The 21,601-nt window shown below is 40.8% G+C and overlaps 1 protein-coding gene across 1 annotated transcript in view; it reads right to left on the bottom strand.

The window, feature by feature from the left end:
• Positions 1 to 21,601, bottom strand: part of UBE3D (ubiquitin protein ligase E3D) — a 108,840-nt gene that overhangs the window by 11,579 nt on the left and 75,660 nt on the right. The gene's annotated exons all lie outside the window — the stretch shown is intronic.

The raw sequence follows: 21,601 nt of genomic DNA, 5'->3' as shown, positions 1-21,601 counted from the left end.
ATTCAGGCCCCAAGTATGTATCGGAATATGAATAAAAGCTCTTTACATAATTACTTTATCCCTGGCACTTACTTCTGGTCTAAGCAAACTGTAGAAGGATCAGCTTGCGCTCGTAGGGCCCGATCCATCAAGGATGACAGGATCATGCCCTTAGCATGGTAAAGCCAATCTAATTGCTTTACTTCTAACAACAAACAGAATTTCAAATACAAAAATATTACCTGAGGGGTAAGATACCATGAAAACCTTCATGAAACAATCCTACAAAACCACTAAAAAGTGTGGCTATTAAAAGGACACTGCCAGTTTCAAATGAGTTCCAAACACTGGATCTTATAAAAATACAGTTTTACAAAACCTAGGACTAACAGAAAAGTGTCCATCATCATCATTATTATTTTTTCATTCCAATGGCATTGTGTACTTTAACAAACTAACCTATTTCCTTGAAGTGTCAGGAAACTAAACATTATAGCATTGTGTTAGTGCAGGGAAACACAGACGTGAAATTAAATAGAAACAGACGTGATGGGACTAAATAGCCCTGATGGGTTACAAGTGGAGGGAAGGGAAACCCGGATCATTTGGGATTCGGAGCAGGGAAAGAAGGAATTATGGCTTTATGATATTGTTCCATCATTCCCCGCCCCCCTCACAGTGGCTCAGCTGGCACTCCAGATGTTGGAGGAAAGGGAACCCTCTGTGAGATCCTCCATCCACCCAGCCTCATGGGAATTTGAGAAGTTAATGCTGACCCTATCAGTATTTGTTTACATGGGTCCATCTGTTACACTGTAAGCAATTTGGCAGCAGCACCTGGGGTAACCCACGGGAAGTATATTTTTGTCAGAGCCACACTGTCATGAAGGCCCAAAGAGGAGTTGGAGGCCGTGCAGAGCCATGGAAAAGCTGGACCTCAGTAGATCTGCTGCCTAAGCAGCCAATTTCCCTGCTGCTTCTGTGAGAAGAGTGAGGAGGGAAAACTCCACATCCCAGCGGGAAAGATATGAAGGGAACCCCACAAGTGCAAACTTGTGCTGTTTCCTGTTCCCTGGGGGAGGGATAAACTGTGTGTGAGACAATATGACCCAGAGGGACTAGTTACTGTAGTTCCATTGTCCAAACTGGGAGACAAGTAAAATGTAAACAAACAACCCAGTGGAAAATAAAATAGATTTCAGTTGTAATTTCAGCAAGAATTTTTTTTAAAGTCTGATTTTCAACCTGATAGTGTCCCTTTAAAATTGAATGAAATAAGTCAGTCTATAACTAACATACATGCTTTCATCTTATCCTTCGTAACAGTGTTAATTTCTCAGTATTGAGTTACACTAGGCTGTTTGTACTTGCGATATAACAGAGGTAAATGTGAAACAGAGAGCAATCCTCTGAAGTTCCAGGCTGCACTTTTTGCTAGCATCAGAGCAGCATGCGAAGCATGACCAAGCTTTAGAAGGAAGTCTAAGAAGAGCAGCCAAAAGGATAGACAAACCATCAATCTCTACTGGCTTTTATTTTACATCAAGATAAAAGTTCTTGCAGCATACTAGAAAATATTGCTTAAAAATTTACATGCTTTAAGGGAAGAAGAAAAGTGATTTTTTAAAATCTAAATTTAAATGGCTACAAAGCTTAACAATTTTATTTTGTCTCATTTCCAACCCCCATCGTTGGCCTGTTCCCATTTTCTTTCTATAGCAGCCATTATTCCTTGTAACATGTGTTATGTAGAGAGGCACAGATATCACAACAGTATTTACTTTTGTTAGACTTAAATACAAACCATGGATATAGATGGAACGTGGTGCTAATGCTGCATTGTAATTACTGATCTAAATCCAACCAGAATAATAATAACAACAACAAAATCCAGAGAATTTAGGATTTTCCTTCTCAAGACCAGATGCTGTTTGCTTTATACTGTTATGAACTGCAAGCCTCAGCTAATCATGCAGACTTAAGCAGCACTTATTTTCTACAGCAAATGATTTAAACTGCTGTAGAAAAAACGTTTGCCTGAGGGCACACGTGTGTGGGCAGTCTGAAAAGACACATTTAACTAAGGCTCTGCTGAGTCCCAGCAGTTCTAAGCCAAGTATCTTGTGCTTTGCATTCTTGTGCAACCTTCTGTTTTAGCTGTCCCATGGGACAGATACCAAAGCAGAAATTTATCTCCTTTATGAAGGCTGTTTCGGAGAGAGGAAAGATGGCAGCTGTGCTTCTGCTGTGGTATTTAACTCTGGTCTTAATGGCATTTAAACATGCAATGGAGAAAAGAATGGAAGCTCTGAACAAGAGACTAGACATGGTTCAATCTTTTTAAAAGAAATGGACAAAATGAAGAAAGATTTTGCAAACTCAACTCATGGATTTAGTGTGGGCCAAATTAATGGAGTTGTGTCTGTCAGAGCTCCTTTGTGGTCTCAGGCCACTAGCTGTAACCTATCTTGAAGTGGGAACCCATGTTCCTCTCCCCCCAGACGAGGGATTTAGGTGCAATTCCTCCTGCAATTCACTCTGATCACCTGAACAAGTCTAAGGCCATGTCTACGCTAGCACTTATGTCAGCAAAACTTTTGTTGCTCGGGGTGTGAACCCTTTTTCCCCAATCACTTAAATTTTGCCGGCATAAGCACTCGTGTGCACAGTGCTATGTCAGAGGGAGATGGTCTCCTGCCAACATAGCTACCGCTGCTCATTGAGCTCTCTCCCATCGGCATAACGCAGCTACATGAGTGCTCTTACAGTAGCACAGCAGTATTGGTACAGCAGTGCCATTATAAGCTTGTAAGCGTAGACATGGCCTTAGTTTAGTTCAGCACCTGCCTCCTATTCTCTTTCAGGGGGAATTATTGGATTAGCCAGTGACCAACCCGCCGTCGGGGCATTTGAATAGTGTTATGTATAGTGCTCCTGACTGCAAGCATTATAGCGTTCAGGATGGCTGACACACCCACGACATAGTTGGCGATTTAAACCACACTGCAGCCATCCCAACACATCTTTTCACTGCTTAAAGGTTCAATGATTAGTAACGTACATTCACTTACCTATTAAAACAGTTAGTTACATCGTTTACATGGAAACAAAGTGACCTTTTTCGACGTTATAACCCAACACCGGTTGTTTGGAAAGTAATCCCCTTCCTCGCTGTTACCCGCATGGAGTGTGACGTCATGACTTTTGTAGTCTATTAAGTGTTAATTTTGTTACTTTTCTTTTATGGACCTTATTTATTACATGTGAACCAGTCATAACAAAGAAAAGTTCATAATTATACAGCCCAATAATAAGGCTAAGGTTTAATAATGCTTAAAGATACTCACATTTTGGATTTATAATGCTGAAAGACGTTATTCTTTATTCTTTGGCACCAAGAAACACAATTTTCCAGAGTATTCGCTTGATTCTTAACCATCTACCCGTGACATGTGTTAAAATGATCATTTGACATGTATCAACTCGCGATACCTCCGCTCTACATGAATTTCCGCCTATGCAACCTTGATGCGCTGTCACTAGCATTGCAGCTCTTGCCGCTGGTGGATGTGTTTCATCATGGCTGAGTTATTGCTTATCAAAATTGCAGAGTGGGTCATCTTGACTCTACGGTGCAAATTGAAAAAAAAATTCGCTAAAATATTATTTATTTTTGCAGTAAATAAAAGATTTGACGTATTAATGAATTCTCAGAAATGTAGAGAAATGAAATATAATTCATATTCCCTCCGTTCGCGCATGGGAATTGAAATAATGACATTTCATTATTTTATTTGTATTTTTTTCATCTTTTTCATTTTTTTCCATTTTATTTTTTTTTTAATTTGATTTTTTCACTTGAATTTGGCACCCCATTTAACTTGGCAGCCTAGGTGACCGCCTAGTTCGCCTATATGGACAGGCCGCCCCTGTTCATGGAGATGTCCCAGAGACTATGGATTATGCTGGTTATCACTGTTTCCTTTGTAAAACTAGATACCTGACCTTGTTGGGGCTGACAGATAGAATCTGTCTTATTTTTTTCCTGAAGGCTACTATTTAAAATACCACTCATAAAATAAAATCCACTGGAGCAGCTTGTAGAACACTGCACATGTATAATAGTATCCTCAAACGCCCCAGGATTAAGAACATGGTATTCTGACTGCCTCTTCCCTGGAATGCCAGAGGGGATAGTTTAATGGTCTAAGCATCAGGTGTTGTATGTAACCAGTGAGGAATCTGGAGATATCAGGGGATGGACTAGCAGTCTGGAAACAGAAGTGGAAAGCCGAAGTCTCTCGCTAAAAGCTGGAGTTTAGACAGGTCAAATTGAGACTTGGGGACTGGTTACTGCATCGTCAAGACTCTCATAAAATCTAGAAACAGGATTTGTGGTTCCTCAGACACTCCACAGAACATGTCCTTTCAATGTTAAGTTAATCCTGTTATCAGGAAGGTACTGCACTGACAATATATCAGAGAGTTATTTGATATTAATGTTCGGGGTCAAAGTATTTTTGTGTTTTAACATTAAATGAAAATCTCTCACTCTCTACCCCTCCCCCCCTTTCTCCCCTCCAACTCAAACTATTTGTCAGAAGTTCATTTGTTCAGGGATAGGGTTACCATATTTTGAGCCTCCAAAAGGAGGACACTCCACGGCCCCGCCCCAGCCCCGCCCACGCCCCAACTCCGCCCCTTCCCCAAAGTCCCCGCCCCAACTCCGCCCCCTCCCTTGCTTCCCGTGAATATTTGATTCGCGGAAAGCCTGAAGCAGGTAAGGGGCGTGTGGGGGGAGGGGGCGTGGCCCAGGCTGGCCCCCCCCAGGCGTCTCCAGCCTGGGTCGGCCCGCCCAGTACTGACGGTCCCCGACGAGCACCCCCGGCCCGCCCAGCACTGCCGGCCCCCGGCTGAGCACCCCCGACCCGGCCCCCGAGCCCCCGGCCCGGCACCGCCGACCACCGGCCCGGCACCGGCGCCCCCGAGCCCCTGGCCCGGCCGACCGCTGGCCCCCCGACCCGCATGTCCCGATTTTCCCAGACATGTCCGGCTTTTTGGGATTTCCCCCCGGACGGGGATTTGGAGCCCAAAAAGCCGGACATGTCCGGGAAAATCCGGACGTATGGTAACCCTATTCAGGGATACGCTGAGGACACTGGTTTCACCATCTTATCAGCTCTTAGTGATGGGCACTATAGAAAAACCTAAGACTGATAGGTAACACAGATGGCTATTATAGTTAATTTGAAGAGCAGCAGTAGAGTCACCCCCAGGGCCATACCATCTTTAGACTGGCCAGACAGTTCTTTCAGATTATGTTAAAGTTGAATTACATATTTAAGGGAATCTTAATGAACTTGTATGGGTGGATTTCATTTTATTTGTTTACTTATACTATTCCAGCAAATATGATTACATCAGTTAAGTTGTTTCTGTAACTTGCCAGCTTCTGTCTTTCATTTCCTCTCCTTCCCCATAAATTTGAAGGCTCAGAATGTACACATGTTTATTCCACTTGTTCCCCATGCGACCTGACTGTCAGTAAAAGCTCTAATAAGGAGCAGGGAGATATAGCGATGTGAAGAGAAGCTGTTTGGTTAATATTCTACCTGCTGTTGGCACAGTGAGAGAGGGTCTAGTTTATTTTTGTTTTATTTCCCACAAAGTGTCTCATTTACATCTGAAATGAAACTGTGTGCTAAAGACTGAGGGCTGAATAATAGTGTAACATCTTATATCCTCTTACTTGTTTGAGAGTTGGTGATGCTCATAAAGGTGAATAAAGTGGGAATAAAGTTTTAAAAGGCTCTGCTACATATAGAAATATTTTATAAAACTTTTGCTAAAAAGCCACCTGTGACATTTGCATGTAGCCCAATTTTTAGCCTCAGGGTCTATATGCCAAATTGAGACACCAAAGAGCTGAGTTTAGAAGTCCTGAGGACCACTGCAAGAGAGTAAATGTGGATATCCACAACAACACAGTCAATTTTTATAGCACAAGCATGCTTTGAGACGAACGGGACTCCCTTCTGCATCACTGTTAGAAGGGAGTTCCAGATTTATGGAGCAGCATGGAAGAAGACATGGACATGCGAAAGGGAGCAGTATACAAAGGGAAAGGTGAAGTGGGAGGCACTGGCAGAGCAAAAGGAGAGAGAGGAAATAGAAGGAAATGAGAGCAGAGCAATAGACAAGGTAAAGTTGTGGAAGAACAATCACAAATCTATTTTTTTCCATAATAAACCAAACAAAATAAAGTTCCACAAATAGCAGAATATAACATACTAGAAAAAGTACTCTGACCTACCGTGATATATTAGGTAGAGTGTTGTGAGTGTCATTTTTATGGCAGAACAGCCTTTTCTAAAATAAAGGTTTCCCCTAATGATGACCAGACTCTGCATTCACTTGATCTCCTTTAGATGTTTGTTCCATAGTTGGATCCCCTTGACTGGGAATGCTTTACTCCCCATTCACACACACTTGTCTTGGACTTTATGATCTGCACTGTCCCAGAGGAGTGCAGGTGTCATGGTGGTTCATAGATTTAAGGGACACCATGATGCACCATGATGGAAGATTCTCGTCAGTTTGCTTTGCAATTAGACAATGTCTGTAGTTCTAAGACTTCAAGTCCCCGCTGCTTTGCTAATGGGATCATCACAGATCTGAGTGTAATGAGCTAATTCTCCCATAGGTAATGTACTTTCAAGAGATGCTTGGAGAAGATGCACCCCTAAACATAATGAAGTCAAATATAATTATATTAAGACTCCTTAAAAGGCAAAAATCATCCAGCATGGGCAACATAAAATAAACATTTAATATCTAAAAACTGCATTACTAAACTGCCTAATGAGCCATTCCTCATGCCACTGAAAGTTTTTAAATAGAGAATGATAAAAAATGACTTTAATAAAACTTAAATACTCATTACCAGAAGTCACATAGTGGATTCTGGCTCAAAAGTAAACATGTTTGTTCTCAGAGGGAAAGACAATGATAATAGACAAGGACAGATGATTTCCTAAGTCTCCTATTGGAGTAGGTTATAATTTTACTGAAGATTCCACACCTACCTACTTCATAAAAATAAACATCAGTTTCTGAAACAGCAGAATACTAACAGATATCACAAATATACCTCTCAACACTTCCACCCCATCAAAAATTACTCTTTAAAATGCAGTAGCCATACACACTAATGCTGCTATTACTGTGAGATATCACACCACCACTCTGTCTTAATGATAATTCTTTCAGTGGTCGTTGAACTGGACACTTCCCCCCTCGCCCCAAGGATTTTGCTGGGAGATATTTTGCCTTTTAATGTATTTGTGAGCATTTGCTCTTTACAATTCCCTCCTCAGACAATTTGTAATGCTCATAAGCAGTATGCCCCCTTCCAAGCTCTTCTTCAGCCTTTCTTTTTTATCTCTCTATGGTGTATAGTCACTTCTGTTGTCACTTTCTGTGTTTGTTAATTTAGAATATACTCCCCTTGCAGCACGGAACATGCCTTTATTTTTCAGCAAAATTCCATGCACAATTATTGTCTATAATAAAAATAAATAATAATAACAATCATTAATAATAGCTGATTTTCCATGACTCATTGTGAGGCCTTTGGCAGAGTCAGGACTTCATGGCTCTCAATCCTATGCTCAGATTATGCCTCTCATGTTACAGATTTATAAATGTACTAATAAGATGTTCAGATAAACAAATTGCACTAAATAAATAACTGACAGACAACCAGGAGAAAAGCAGGAATTCATTCTCTCTTTGATTTGGCTGACTGATGTTGCAACAACAGCTAAATTTGTCTGTGAGTTAAAATCTGTTTGTAAAAAGTGTAGTGTATAGGATGGAAAGAGACATGAACGAGGCAGAAAGACAAGAAAGGAAAAGAACCGAAGAATATTTTATGGAATCCTCACTTCTTCATCTGGTTATGAACTTGAGCAAAAGTTCTTGGGTTTTCTTAAGAGAAAAGGAATTTAATTGCTTTGCTTTACAACTCTGGAAATGAAGCGTTCGGCTGGGAATGGGGATGGAGTAGGACATTCACATGCTTGAAGAGTTAGATCTGGGATGCTTGCATTTCAGAGGGATTGCTGGATGGTTGCAGTGACACTGAACACCGCAGGAATTATGCAAAAATCAGATAGGGCATAGTCAACTGTTTCAGTGGCTAATTTGACTACATTTCAAATATAACCTGAGAGGATCCTGCACTACAATAGTCTGTTTGACTTGGAAAATCTGTTCCCTCAAGACCACCTATAATTAGCTATGGATGATGCACACTTGGAAGACAAATATAGACATCGCAGAGGTGATGCATCACAGCCTGAAAATAATTAATGCTCATCCTAGTAATGCCACCTACACCAAGAGACTTCGGGTTTACTAGGCCCATAATGTCACAAAGGAATGGGGAAATCATTTTTCATATCCACAGAAATAGGTCACCATAAACATTTTGAAAAAGAATCAGTGAAAATAAAATGCATTTTGTGACAAGTTGTACTCATTATCACACAAAATATGACTTCCATGTGGACTTTCAAGGCACTCCGGCCACCCTGCTTCAAACATGAAACACATTCCAAAACAAAACAGATAATAAAGCAATTAAAGTGATTTTGCAGTTTAAAAAAAACATATATATCATTCAGGAACTGAACAGCTCAAGGGTAGTGGGCTATGTAGAGAATGTTGCCTCTAGGTTGCAGGTTCAAATCCAGTCGAACACACAAGCTACCCAAAGTCTTTACTATTTGTTCAGCAGTTTATTATTATGATTTGCATTACAGTGGTGCCTAAAGGCTCGGAGTTATATGTGAAGAACATTTGTAGTCCCAGCCCAGCTCATGGGGGATAAGTGCCCAAATCACAAAAGAGCCATCGCCACAAACAACAGCCTTGTTAGCAGTCCCAGTATGAATTGAATGAATCCTGAGGTCTGAAACATTTGATCATACTTATAGATGGTCCCTTTCAGTTTAGCAATGAGTAAGGCCCTACCAAATTCACAGCCGTGAAAAATGCATCATGGACCGTGAAATCTAGTCTCCACCGTGGAAATCTGGTCTTTTGTGTACTTTTACCCTACACTATACAGATTTCACCAGTGTTTCTCAAACTGGGGGTCCCAACCCAAAAGGGAACTACAGGACTTCTGGGAATTGGTCCTGCTTTAAGCAGGGGGTTGGACTAGATGACCTCCTGAGGTCCCTTCCAATCCTGATATTCTAGGATTCTATGAAGGTCGCCAGTTTATTGTAGGAGGATCATGGTATTGCCACCCTTCCTTCTGCACTGCATTCAGAGCTGGGTGGCCAGAGAGTGGCGGCTGCTGAGCAGGCGCCCAGCTCTGAAGCCAGTGCCCCGCCAACAGCAGCGCAGAAGTAAGGGTGGCATTACCGTATCATGCCACCCTTACTTCTGCGCTGCTGCCTGCAGAGTTGGGCGGCCAGATAGTGGCGGCTGCTGGGCCAGAGAGGGCCCACATCTGAAGGCAGCAGCGCAGAAGTAAGGGTGGCCATACCATACCATACCATACAATTCCTGCCTCAGAGCAGGGTCCTGGCTAGCAGCCACTCTCTCTGGCCTCCCAGCTCTGAAGGCATTGCTGCCACCAGTAGCAGTGCAAAAGTAAGGATGGCAATACCATGATCCTGCACCACAATAACCTTCCAACCCCCCGCACCAACCCGTTTTGGGTCAGGACCCCTACAGTTACAACACTGTGAAATTTCAGATTTAAATATCTGAAATCATGAAATTTATTATTTTTAAAATCCCATGACCATGAAATTGACCAAAATGGACCGTGAATTTGGCAGGGCCCTAGCAATGAGGCTCAATTAGCAGGTCAATGTATTGTTTACTTAAATACAGTTTTGCTGCATTAATTTTAAATGCTATTTAAAATGAATTAGCACATTTAAAAAGCCTGGTTCTTGAAGTATCACAAAGCACAGGGAGTAAAAAGTTCTGGAGGCTTTGTGAACACCAAAACATTTCTGAGGTCATCCATATCTACTCACATTTTGTCCTTTTTTTAGGATCTCACATAGCTCTGGAAATTCCAGCTACTCTCTCCAATTAGCTCCCTAATTTCCTTTCCACACCAGGTTCTTTGATTCATTAGAATGAAACTCTGCTTGCTTATTGGATAAAAAGTAAAAAGCCTCTAGTAAAACATTGCTCTGAAGCGACAGCCACCTTGACTTATTGTCTCCTCTCTCTTTTTCTCTCTCGTGTTTTGCCCTTACATTCAAACATACTGATGAGTCTACGGCTTCAGCTCACACTCTGTCGTTGTTTTTCCTTTTTTTACGTTTTTCAGGATTTGTTCTTTTTGCTCTCTTCCCAGCAGTTCAATTTTCTCCAGTTTCAGGTGATCACAACAATTACATCTCACTATGCTGTGACCACTTCTTGAACAGATGTAATGCTAGAAATAGTATTATTCAGAACAAAGCTAATGTTTCTCTTTCACAATGTGGGATTTTCCATTTTAGGATTGCCAATTTTGGTTGGATGTATTCCTGAGATTTGACATGACATAATCTTTAACTAACGATTAATCTTTAATTCCTGAAGACTCCGATTGGCAACCCTATTCCAGGTTCATTTTTTATCTTCCTTTTACAAAGCATTAATGACAGTCAATGATACTCAGTTTTTCCAGGTCTTCTTTCCATACTCACTCTTATTTACTGCTTTTAGTATCCACTTTATCATTCCAAGACAAGTGCATAATGAGTAAATTGTACACTAGTATCAATTCCCTTGAGGTATCATTCTCCTGCCTGGATTATTAAACTACAAAACAGGGACTTTGTCAGAGAACTGCAATCATTATAGCTTGTTTGACCCAAGACTTCAAAAATACCATGTAAAACCCTTTCCTAAAGAGGTCACTTACAAATGCACTATTGAAACATTATTTAATTGTATTAAACTATTGAACATATTTTTAAAAATTAATTCAATGAAAACTATTGTATTAAAGATGTACAGGAACAAAGAATATAACAGAAATACGATTATGGAGAATTTAACTAGATATTGGCAAGCCTGTTACCTAGATATGATATCAGATAAACTACAGTTAACTATAAACAATCTGAATAAAAAAACTAAGCTTTTCAAAATTATCATCAAAATTATATTAGCCATTTTTGTTTTGTAAACATGAAGAGCCAGCAAAAATTTAAAACTAATTTACCTGAAATGTTTGTAGTGTCAGAGCCATTCTCTTTAAAATACAATTTTATTTACCTTGTGAAAGAAATGAAAATGTATTTTGTCTTTAAATAGTAAAAACAAACTTTTTTTTGAACTCTTCCTTTACAATCAGTTCCACGAACATCCATACACTGGCACGGCAACTTTAGTGATTTCATGTTGAATGTGACTGTGCATATATGTATTTCGCAAGTGTATATCAAAATACATATACTGCAAATATACACAAGTTAAACTGAATACACAAATCAGAACATGCTCTGGCCTTTCATTCAATATGTGCTATGATAACATAAAGGACAATTATTTCAAGAACCACATGCTTATTATTTTAGCTTGCTGACTTTAAGGCCAAATTCTGTTACCCTTACTCACAGTGAGTAGTACCTTATCCTGCAATATAGGAGTAGGTACTACAGAGTAAGGTACTACACTCAGTATGAATAAGGAAGGATGGCAAAATCTGTCTGTTAAATATTTTCAAGGCGCATTAACTTGGTGTTCAGACAGAAGTTATGCTTTTTAAAAAGTAGAGCAGTGGTTCTCAATCAGGGGTACACGTACACCTGGGGATATGCAGAGGTCTTCCAGGGGTACATTAACTCATCTAGATATTTGCCTGGTTTCACAACAGGATACATAAAAAGCACTAGAGAAGTCAGCACAAACTAAAATTTCATACAATGACTTGTTTATACTGCTCTACATACTATTTATATTCCAATTGATTTATTTTATAATTATATGAGAAAGTAAGCAATTTTTCCAGTAATAGTGTGCTGTGACACTTTTGTATATTTAGTCTGATTTTGTAAGCAAGTAATTTTTAAGTGAGGTGAAACGTGGGGGTACACAAGACAAATCAGACTTTTGAGAGGGGTATGGTAGTCTGGAAAGGTTGAGAGCCACTGAACTAGAGTAATCTAAAATATGTATTTGTAATCTATCTTAAGTACATATATGGCCCCTAACACCATAGTATCTGAGCACCTCACAATCTTTCATGTATTTATCTTCACAACCCCGTTGTGAGGTTGAGAAGTGCTATTACCCCTATTTTACAGATGAGGAGCTGAATCAGAGAGAGTCTAGGTATGTCTATGCTGCACACTAAGCCTGGGCTTTGATTCAGATTTGAGCCCAAGCCCCCCTTCTGTCCACAGAAAAATCAGTCTGATTCGGGTCAGCAAGCACTCATGGCCCGGGACCTAGGACCCTGCGAGGAAGGGGGGTGGGGTGTAAAAAATCCAAGTCCTGCTGAGACTTGGGTCCAAGCCATGTCAGTATGGATACAACTCAAGCTGCAGACCTGAATCAGAAGGAATGCAAGGCGCAATATGGACATGTGAGCATGGCTATGAGACTCTCGTCCAGCAATTGTAAACCCAGGCTTATAATGCCCAAAGTCACCAAGGAAGTCTGTGGTGGAGCAGGAACTTGAACATAGGCATCTTAAAGCCTAGGCTACTGCCCTAACCACTGCAGTATCTTTCCTCTTCACCACTTTGGTACATTATATATTCTTTTGCACAACTCCAATAAACAAGGGGCCAGATCGGATACTCTTAATAGCATATTACTCCAGTCAATGGGACACTTACACTGAATAATACTTTACACTATAGAGTAAGGGTATCAGAATTTGGCCCAAACCTATGTCTACAGATTTATATTTTTGGTAGACTATACTAAACCCATACCAAAACCTCGCCCCTCCTCCCCCACTGAATATCTGCCCAGCAATTAATTGTTCATCTTGAATGCTTGCCAATTTTTACTGGTTTTGTACCATGAACTTGTTCACCTCAAAACAAAATGCACTGTATTGTATATACATACCCAGAAGGACACACATCTGTGGCCTGCTCCTGCAAACACTAACATGCATGAGCAGTACCACTGAAGTCAACGGGACTACTTGCATGGGAGACTAAAGGACGTAGGATGTGACAGATGTATCACTTTTTAAGTTCTCTATAATCCATTTTTTCCTCATTGGCTTTCTGTTGCTTAAATCTCAGAAGAGATCATTCCAAATATCTCTTGTTAATTTTTTTAAGTTGTTTTATTACTTCTCTAAAGTCACAAATATATTTTATAAACATACACACAGGCATATGCACTACGCATTGTATAGTAGTTACTTCTTTGTTTTAATGGTCTGGCTGATCTACCACTTTCCATTAATAATAATAAAAAACTGTTTTCAAAAAATTAAAACACAGGCCTTTAACACCCGGAGTGAAATTAAATTAGTTAACTGCTAGGTGAATGAAGCATTAATGAAATGAACAAGAGAATTTTCCCCTTATGAGGAACATTTATTCAGTGTAATTACATTCCTTTTATTTAAAATCTATACTTATCCAAGTGTAAAATATTACATCATACCAATAACTGCAGAGTATAAGCAAGTACTTAACTGTAAGGATCTTTTTTTTTTTTTTTCTAACAGACTGAAGACATTGAATCACCTTCACTGTTTGAAGTACTCAAAGAAGTGATGGGGTGGGGGGGAACCCTCCCTTAACCAGCAACTACAGTTCCTAATTCATTTTTCTAACGAATATCCAGCTATCAGAGACTAGCTCCAAGCATTTTCTTGCAAAGTTCATATTCAATGGTGTCAATGAGAAACTTCCACAATATATCCTGCTAGCTAGTTTACACATTTGCATCTGTTCTGCACCACTGAAGCCAATGGGAGTTTTGACATTAACTTCAGTAGGGTCAGGTCCTTGGCTAGAATGTGAGGATAATATCACAAAAGTTTTAGGTACATTCCAATAATGCTACACAAACAAAGTAAATCAAAACAACAGGAAGTTAGTGACTGTGGCTATGATTTTCAAACCTAGAAGCCTAAAACTAGACTCCCAAATCTATATCAGAGCACCAAATATGATGCCTACTTTTCAAAACTGCTGACTTCAGTGGGAGCTCTTGGTGCTATGAAACAGAGGCAATTTTTATTTAGGTGACCAAGTATGGATTACATTTTGAAAATATGGGCTATTACAGAGGTTCTCAAACTTTTTTTTGTTGACGGACCCCTTTTCAAATGCAATGTTAATCTCGAACCACCAACTGAGAATCTGATGGACAAAGGTATATGTAGACTTCCTATAAACATGTACTGCTAATAATGCTTTAAGTAAAAGAGCACCAGAGTACTTACAGATGTCAGTGAGATGGGTGTGCCTGCTTCTTACCACAGAGTCCGTCTATCGTTGGTGTGATTGTTGGCATTTTGAGGACCCCCCCGTGCAACCTCTAAGGACCCCTTGGGGTCCCAGAACCCCAGTTTGAGAACCACTGGGCTATTATATTCAAGGCTGATATGGAAACTCTATTTGAAATGGCTCTTTGAGTCACTTATAACTTATTATGAACTGTGACCTTTTGGGCTGAAAATGTTCATGTTTAGTTTCAATCCAGAAGGGAATGATTTTGGAAATTTTCATAACCTGAGCAATGGCTCAATAGATTTTTATCTCAATGGTGGGGGGAAAAGAGGGTGTATTCCAGCTGCTACATTTTCAAATACTTTTTTCTGCACTTTAACTCCTAAACAGAATAGCTAGACAGTGCCAAACTTGGTTTCTACATAATCCTGTATTAAGAAGGTGTGCTTTGCTTTGCTGAGGAAGCTTGTTTGTGAAATAATAAGATTAGTGTTGTTTGACTATAGCACTCTCACTGGCCGTTCTTCAACTTCAGAAGCGTGTGCCAGGGTATATTTAATCCTTCTATAGCAGTGGTTCTCAACTTATTACATATAATGCGTTGCTTGGGCCACAGGGCAGCGGCAGACCGGACCCCAACCCTGGACACCCGCCGCGCAAAGTCACGCGGCTGCCCAGTGCTCGCGGGGCCAGGCAGCTGCCCTGGCCCCTGCCCCGCAGGGCTGGCCAGCAGCCCTGGACCCCGTGGGGCTGGCTGACAGCCCCGGACTCCCACCCTGGAACCTTGTACACAGCTGCCCTGGACCCCACCATATGAGGCGGGCAGGCTGCCCCGGAGCTTGTGGGGCCAGATGGGAGCCCTGACCCCAGACTTCTGCCATGTGGAGCGGGCTGGCAGCCCCAACCCCACCACGCTGGGCAGTGGGACAGCCCAGACCCCTGCACAGTGACAGCCGGGTTGGACCCCGGCTCACGGGCCGTCCTTTAGCACACAACTGAGTTCGGCCGCAGCTGTGTGCTAATTGGGCCACATGCGGGCCGTGGGCTGAGAACCGCTGTTCTATAGGCTAATATTCACTCCTGTGCAGGGGCCAATAAAAGGTTTAGTCACCACTTAAGTCCCACTAAACCCTTATTTTAATCTTGTTCCCCATTAGCTTTAAAAGTATATAAACTGCTGCACAGATGACAGGACAAAGACTTAAGGAGGGTTTAGTTAGGGAGACAGGGTACTGAACATACCTACCCTGTGTCAGTATTTTATGTCCTCCCTCTTCTGTGAGTATATTTTAACTAAATACCAGGAACACAGTAATTGCCACACTGGATCAGGACCATGGTCCATTCAGTCCAGTATCCTGCCTCCAATAGTGGCCAGCTCCAGATTTTTCAGAGGAAGGTTCAAGAACCCTTGAACCCTTGTATTAGACAGATGTGGAATAATCTGCCCCCACTTTAGGTCTTCTCCTAATTCCTTTAGTCTGTCTTAACCCTTGAAGCATGGGATTTAATAATGCTTCCAAAATTTATGTTAGCATTAAATTAGCAAACCAAGAGTAAGCAAAGTTATCCACAAAAGTGTTTACTCCCTTTCTGAATCTTAATAAATTGCTGACCCCAATTACATCCTGCGGCAAGGAGTCCCAAAGTAAATTATGTGCTGTGTGAAAAAGCATTCCCTTTCATTGGGTTTCCTCTCCTTTCTAAAGGTAAACAATCCCAGTCTTTTTCCTCTCCCTTCATATGATTTTTTCTATTCCCCTACTCATTTTCATTACTCTTTTATGACTCCCTTCTAGTTCTGCAATACCCTTTTTGAGATGAGTACATGATATTCTAGATGAGGCCATACCACTGTGTGGAAAGTAGAATGACTTTCTTGGCGTGAGAGCTTAAAAAGGGCTTGAGAGGTGTACGGGCCCCCAAGCTGCTCCTCTGCATAGAGGTGATTTTCTCCCATTGTGCTTTCCTTCCTCACAGCACTGTACAAACCATTTATGAATCTTCATGTGCTGTAACTTCAACAGAGTCACCCCGGTAGGAATTTAGGCCAATATGATTATCCTCTGGGAAGTTCACAGGTTTGAAAGATCATTCCAATATACAATGACTGCACAGTCTAATGTAAATGATTCAGTTAAAAATGTACATAGAAGCGTGAGGGCTCTTATCAATATAACAATGGGAAGTACTGCTCATTAGTCTTTTCCTATCTTTATATCCGCACCTTCTGTCTTTGTTTGATCACCTGCACAATAGTTAATAGTTTTTTACATTAACAGTATAACAGACTTACATAAATGTATTGTAGATGTACATGTTAACCTGGGGATGGATAAATTATGGAAGTAAAAATAGGGATCAGCTGAAGGGGCTCAGTCTTGATGCTTGAAAGAAGAGACATATTGGTCTGAATATGTCTCATCTGATAGTACCTGATTTTTACAGATTTGTGTGATTAGTAATTAACTTAGAGATCACCAGGGCCAGACTCCTCTCCACTCCAGTGCCTTCTCTCGCCCTAGTTCCTTGTGCCTATGCTGTAATCACCCCAAAGAGCCTACTGCTGGGCCAGGATAGAAGCTGCTGCAGCAACTTTATATGAGGGCTCAGAAGTAGGCTGCACTTCTGAGCTCTGATCCACTTGATAACAGAGAGAGGTGAGGAAAAAGCTTAACTCTGAGGCCTGGTCTGCACTAGGTTGGTTTAACTCCTCGATCGGGGGGAGGGGGGGGTAGAATTTTAGCAGCATAGTTAAATCAACCAAAGTCCCTGTGTAGACAGCACTACATCAATGGAATAATTCTTCCATCGACCTTGTTACCACCTCTCGGAGAGGTGGATTACCTAGGCAATCCCTCCTGGGACAATCCCTCCTGTTGGCGTAGGTCGTTTCTACCCTGAAGCGCTAAGCAGCACAGCTATGTCTCTGTAACATTTTAAGTGTAGACAAGCCCTGAGTTTTCTAAGTTTTGCACAATAAGTCTCAGCATTGAGGCTTCATTCACTAATTCCTGCATGATCTAAAAAATAAAAAGGAGTAATAAAAAATGGAAACTAGGACAGATTACAAAGGATAAATATAGGCAAACAACACAGGAATGCAGGGGCAAGATTAGAAAGGCAAAGGCAAAAAATGAGCTCAAACTAGCTACAGGAATAAAGGGAAACAAGAAGACTTTTTATCAATACATTAGAAGCAAGAGGAAGACCAAGGACTGGGTAGGCCCACTGCTCAGTGAGGAGTAGCAGGAAACTTGGAAATGGCAGAGATGCTTAATGACTTCTTTGTTTCGGTCTTCACCAAGAAGTCTGAAGGAATGCCTAACATAGTGAATGCCAACGGGAAGGGGTTAGGTTTAGCAGATAAAATAAAAAAAGAACAATCACTTAGAAAAGTTAGATGCCTGCAAGTCACCAGGGCCTGATTAAATGCATCCTAGAATACTCAAGGAGCTAATAGAGGAGGTATCTGAGCCTCTAGCTATTATCTTTGGAAAATCATGGGATACGGGAGAGATTCCAGAAGACTGGAAAAGGGCAAATATAGTGTCCATCTATAAAAAGGGAAATAAAAACAACCCAGGAAACTACAGACCAGTTAGTTTAACTTCTGTGCCAGTGAAGTTAATGGAGCAAGTAATTAAGGAAATCATCTGCAAACACTTGGAAGGTGGTAAGGTGATAGGGAATAGCCAGCATGGATTTGTAAAGAACAAATCCTGTCAAACCAATCTGATAGCTTTCTTTGATAGGATAACAAGTCTTGTGGATAAGGGAGAAGTGGTGGATGTGGTATACCTAGACTTTAGTAAGGCATTTGATACGATTTCGCATGATATTCTTATCGATAAACTAGGCAAATACAATTTAGATGGGGCTACTATAAGGTGGGTGCATAACTGGCTGGATAACTGCACTCAGAGAGTTGTTATTAATGGTTCTCAATCCTGCTGGAAAGGTATAACAAGTGGGGTTCCGCAGGGGTCTGTTTTGGGACCGGTGCTGTTCAATATCTTCATCAACGACTTAGATATTGGCATAGAAAGTACGCTTATTAAGTTTGCAGATGATACCAAACTGGGAGGGATTGCAATGGCTTTGGAGGACAGGGTCATAATTCAAAATGATCTGAACAAATTGGAGAAATGGTCTGAGGTAAACAGGATGAAGTTTAACAAAGACAAATGCAAAGTGCTCCACTTAGGAAGGAAAAATCAGTTTCACACATACAGAATGGGAAGAGACTGACTAGGAAGGAGTACAGCAGAAAGGGATCTAGGGGTTATAGTGGACCACAAGCTAAATATGAGTCAACAGTGTGCTGCTGTTGCAAAAAAAGCAAACATGATTCTGGGATGCATTAACAGGTGTGTTGTGAGCAAGACACGAGAAGTCATTCTTCCACTCTACTCTGCGCTGGTTAGGCCTCAGCTGGAGTACTGTGTCCAGTTCTGAGCACCACATTTCAAGAAAGATGTGGAGAAATTGGAGAGGGTCCAGAGAAGAACAACAAGAATGATTAAAGGTCTTGAGAACATGACCTATGAAGGAAGGCTGAAAGAATTGGGTTTGTTTAGTTTGGAAAAGAGAAGACACAGGGGACATGATAACAGTTTTCAGGTATCTAAAAGGGTGTCATAAGGAGGAGGGAGAAAACTCGTTCACCTTAGCCTCTAAGGATAGAACAAGAAGCAATGGGCTTACACTGCAGCAAGGGAGGTTTAGGGTGGACATTAGGAAAAAGTTCCTAACTGTCAGGGTGGTTAAACACTGGAATAAATTGCCTAGGGAGGTTGTGGAATCTCCATCTCTGGAGATATTTAAGAGTAGGTTAGATAAATGTCTAACAGGGATGGTCTAGACAGTATTTGGTCCTGCCATGAGGGCAGGGGACTGCACTCGATGACCTCTCGAGGTCCCTTCCAGTCCTACAATCTATGAATCTATGCATCTATGAATCTATAATTGGCACATAATATGGACACATTAAGTGGATTTAAAACTGGCTAATTGTTTAGTCTCAATGTAATTAAAATGGGGAATCATTATCAAATGGGTGTTTCTCTAGTGGGGTCCCACAGGGATCAGTTCTTGGCCCTATGCCATTTTTATCATTGACCTGGAAGCAAAACATAAAATCATCACTGACAAAGATTGCAGATGACACAAAAATTGGGGGAGAACAGGTCACCGAGGAGAACAGCCTGTGGAGCAAGTCTCAGATCTTGGGGCAACAGACTTGGGCTAGCGGGGTTCAGGTTTTCATGTCTGAAATATCTGCGTAGATGCTGCGGCTTGGGCTGGAACTCAGGCTTTAACACTAGGGAGGGGTTGGCTTCAGAACGTGAGCTGCAATATCTACACAACTAGTTTGTTGGAAGAAATCCCAGTCTGTTGACCTGAGCTCTGAGATTCGCTGCTGTGGGCTATGTAGACATACATTAATACAGAGCTACCTGGATCACTGGGTAAGCTGGGCGCAAGCAAACAATATGAATTTTAATACGGCCAAAGGTAAATGTAGATATCAAGGAACAAAGAATGTAGGCCATACTTCCAAGATGGGGGACTTACAAGATGGGGGACTCTCTTGGGAAGCAGTGACTGGAAAAGATTTGGGTGTCATGGTGAATAAGGAATCTTGAGAAGTAAAGGGGTTATTTCACTTCCGTATTTGGCACCGGTGCAACCGCTTCTGGAATAGTGTATCCAGTTCTGATATCCACAACTGAAGAAGGATGTTGATAAATTAGAGAAGGTTCAGAGAAGAGCCAGGAGAATGATTAAAGGACTAGAAAATATGCCTTATAATGATAAACTCAAGGAGCTCAATCTATTTAGCTTGGCAAAGAGAAGGTAAAGGTGTAACTACCAGAGTCCAGAAGTACCTACGAGGGGAACAAATATTTAATAATAGGCTCTTCAGTCTAGCAGACAAAAGTATAACGAGATCCAATGGTTGGAAGTTGAAGCTAGACAAATTCAGACTGGAAATACAGTGTAATTTTTTTTTTACAGTGAGGATAATTAACCATTGGAACGATTTAAGAAGAGTCACGATAGATTCTCCAGCACTGGCAATTTTTAAAACAAGATTGGATTTTTTTCTTTTTAAAGATATGCTCTAGTTCAAACTAGAATTATTTTGGGGAAGTTATATGGCATGTGGTATACAAGAAGGCAGACTAGATTACTACTGTGATCCCATCTGGCCTTGGAATTTATACATTTTATTTGCTGTTAAATAAGTGTACTAAAAGATCCTGGGTCAAATCCTAGGAGTCGATAAAAGTCCCTTTGACTTCAGTGGGACCAGGATATAGCCCACACTTCACAATATGTTGAAGAAGTGCACTGTTTTGGGGGCAGGGATGCAAGGAAGGGAAGAGTCACTAAACAGAAATATTTCTAACACAGCAAGTTCTATAACTAATATTTAGCCACATTCTAAGTATCACCTTTAAATAGGAAAACAGCTCCCACTAATGGAATATATCCCCAGGATACCCATAAGGAACAGACATTTGTGATTAATTTAACTAGTCACTAGCTACTGCTCTATAAAAATACAGCTGAAAATGCATTTACTCTCTGTGACAGTAAAGAATGCAACTTAAAATAAGAAGTTTTTTCTGTTTGTTCAGCAAGTCTCCTATATTAACTTATTTTTAAGAATTAACATTGGTTTCACATTGTTATACAGAAGAAAACATGTTTTCCTTCTCAGCTTTTCTGCCTTTCTTTAAAGGGAAGAGACAAGTACAACTAAACACTGCAAGCATTAAAAGCAAGTTTCTAATTACTGAAACAGAAGAATTGAGTTACATGAGTTTCTGCTTAAAGATATGAAGGAGCTAATCCAGTTGTCCCAGGTGATGTAAGAGGACACATGTCCAAAACCTCTCTATCATAAGCCCCTTTATCTTAGTTTACACCAAGGAAACAAAGTAAAATGGTATATAATAAAACCTGAGATAGCAACATGAAGGAAAACATGAAGTGGTTTATTGGCCATCTTTTTAAAGCTCCTCACTGAACAACATGCAGCCATAGACTGTCTGGAAAGAGATTCAGGAGAAAATAAAAATGTGTTGGCCAAATTATTAAGTTATCTGAAATTCCACAAATAATTATGTTAAATTTTGATTGGATGGAGAATCTCAATA

This window comes from Malaclemys terrapin, chromosome 3 (genome assembly GCF_027887155.1).
Source record: "Malaclemys terrapin pileata isolate rMalTer1 chromosome 3, rMalTer1.hap1, whole genome shotgun sequence".
In the NCBI taxonomy this organism is placed as follows: domain Eukaryota; kingdom Metazoa; phylum Chordata; order Testudines; family Emydidae; genus Malaclemys; species Malaclemys terrapin.
Note: the sequence above shows the minus strand (reverse complement) of the source record. Positions and strands in the feature narration are given on the sequence as shown.